The following is a 3,144-nucleotide window of genomic DNA, read 5'->3' on the forward strand; positions in this document are numbered from 1 at the left end:
CTTCTTGGATTGCATGTCCTTATTAGTGTGCCTGTTTGAGTTGCTGGTGGTTTGAAGTAGAGTGTCCCCACACGCTCTGGCCTTGGTCCTCAGATGGTGGGCCTGTTTAGGGAAGCTCAGGAGGCGCCTCGTTGGAGGAGTGTCATTGTCCATGACTTTGAGGCTTTGAGTGTGCTCTCTCTGCTTCCTGCTTGCGGTTCAGCTTCTGCTCTGAGGGCTGCCACACCTGTTGCCTGCTGCCCACTGTGTCACTGAATCACTGTGTACGGAGTCCCGACTTCTGAGAGGTAAAATGTATGGGTTTTAAACCTTTCAGTATTTCCAGGGGGTCAGCTTGTGCTTGTCGTGGCAGAATCCCTCTCCGCTTTCTCTGAAGACTGAAACCAGTGAAAGTGAAAGTTTGAAAACACATTAGCAACATTTAATCTTGATTATTCCCAGCTTTGGATCTTTTTTTTATTCTGAACGCTCTAACTTTTGCTTATTGGTTTAGAAGACTTTTTGCACGTTGAAAGCATTGGCCTTTTTCATTTTCTTTGGTGTTTAGGAACTTTCAGCTTTTCTGGAGTAAGTTGCTGGGTTTTTTCTTTGCAGTCTCTTCCACTTCTCAAAGTTTGTGCAATGTGTGTGTGCTCTGTTTGCCCATGTGGAAACCTAGGCTTTCAAAAAGTGTTTGTGGGTATCCTTGAAGCTGCTGATTTCAAATTCTCACCTTTTATCTAAACCTTTCACATCAGAGGATATTGCCAAGAATGAGGGAATATTTTAAAGATTCTCTTTGATCCACAAAATTATCTTTTAAAATGTTCTCTAGCAATAGGCTTTTGGGGCATAAATGTATTCAACAGACAAGGTAAAAGGAACTAGCTCGTTTCACAGAGCAAAGGATTAGCAGAGGCATCTTGGAAAAATTTATCTAGGAATAAATAATAGCCATAGAAGTAGAAACTTGTGTGGCCTCCGTTTCCAAGTCTAAAAGCAGAAAATAGTCCTGACTTCATAGGCATCATGGAGGGTGATACTAATCACGAGTATTTATTGTGGAGTAAGTATGTGCTGGATATAGTGCTAGATATTTTACATACGTCCTAACTGCTGACAGATGAAGTAAATGTTCCCTCTTACGGATTAGAGAGAAGATGAAGTGCAGTGTCCCATAGCTTAGAAGTTACAAAGCCAGAGGCAAATTTTGATTCTTTAAACCGCACTTTATCCAATTATAGGATCTCTCAAGGTGGCACACACAGCATTTTTCTTTTCCTTTACAGATCCTACTTTTCTATTACTTAGTAAGACTAAATGTCTTTGGGAAGCCCAGCACTACTTATAATCAATATAGGCCTAAAAGTAAATTTTAAAAATAAGCATATGTACTAATGGTAATATAAAAATTTGAAATGCAAATTTCACTTTGAGGAAAAGCTATAAGCTGATAGCACTTTTAATATTTCTTTAAGTGAGTATGTATAGAGTTTCAGGATTTTAAATCAATTTTTGCAATGTTATTTGAAACTTGGCAAGTGTAAATTATGTTCATCTGTCTAATAAAAAGCAAATGCATAAACAAAAGTATGTTGAATTAACCATTTATTACAACTACTTAATATATCAAGTATTTGTTTTATCGATTTATTTGTTCACTTTACATCTCAATATCCGCCCTCCTCTCTTCCCAGTCCCTTCTCATACAGTTCCTCCCCCATTCCCTTCTCCCCTTCTCTTGAGAAGGGGTAGGCCCCAGCTGGGTAATACCCCATCCTGGCACATCAGGTCACTACAGACCTAGGCACATCCTATCCCACTGAGACCAGACAAGACGTGATCCATCAGGGCCAGCTCATGCTTCAGTTGTTGGGGGACCCACATGAAGACCAAGCTGCACACCTGCCACTTATGTGTGGGATTTCTAGGTCCAGTCCATGCTTGCTCTTTGATTGATTATTCAGCCATTGGGAGCCCCCAGAGGCCTAATGTAGTTGACTCTGTCGGTATTCCTGTTGGGTTTCCATCCCCTCTGGGTCCTTCAGTTCTTCCCTCAACTCTTCCATAAGACTCCACAAGCTCCATTCAGTGTTTGGCTGTGGGTCTTTGCATCTCTCTCCATTGGCTGCTGGGTGGAGCCTCTCAGAGGACAGTTATGCTAGGCTCCTGTCTGCAAGCATCACTAAGAATCATTAAGAGTGTCAGGGACTGGTTCTTGCCCATGGGATGGGTCTCAATTTGGTCCAGCCATTGATGGGCTGTTCCCTCACACTTTGCTCCAACTTTGTCTGCACATCTTGTAGGCAGTGCCTGTTTTGGGTTGAAGCCTTTTGGGGTGGTTTGCTGTCCTTATCCCTCCACTGGGAGTCCTGCCTGCCTACTGGAAGTGGCCACTTCAGAAGTCATACAAGTATCCTTATCAACAATCACAAAGCTGAAGGACTCACTATCTCAAGACTTGCAACTTGAGATTGAGACCTCCTGCTTACAGTCCACCACATCATGCACCACTCTTTTTTTTGAGAAACTCAGAGCTTGGACAGATGAATATTTTCTCTATGGAAATATAGAAGATGTACCATGGGTGACCTCATACCATATGCAAATATTCATTTGATTTGTACACTTGTCCATATGGAAACATAAATGATATTCAGTGAATGACCTCGCACAGTATGTAAATATTAATCACCTGGATCATAGTCCTATATTTCAAAGCATAAAACATACAAAAGAAACTAAAAAAACCTTCACTTCTGGATAAAACAAGGCTTTCCTAGAAAGGACACAGAAAGCATAAACTCTGATCAATTAGATTAATAACATTCTGTTTTAGAGCTTAAAAGTTCTGTTCTTGGAATATACTATAGTCAGGGAGAAACTGAGTACAATGTACATGAAACTCTCAGGACTTAATAAGTTATAAACCAGTTTTTTGACATGTGTGAAAATTTTGAGAAAATCACTTTGCAAAAGAAGACATCAGAATGGAGATAAGCCATGAAAAGATGTTTAAGTTAACGTCATTAATCAAATACAAATTAAAGATGTAAACACTCCCCAAAGAGGGATGAAATTTTAAAACTGTCAATACCACATTGTAACTGTGTGTCACAGTTGGAAATCTTTTTTTTTTTCTTTTTTTTTTTTTTTAATATTTTT

The sequence above is a fragment of the Mus caroli genome, chromosome 15, assembly GCF_900094665.2.
Source record: "Mus caroli chromosome 15, CAROLI_EIJ_v1.1, whole genome shotgun sequence".
In the NCBI taxonomy this organism is placed as follows: Eukaryota; Metazoa; Chordata; class Mammalia; order Rodentia; family Muridae; genus Mus; species Mus caroli.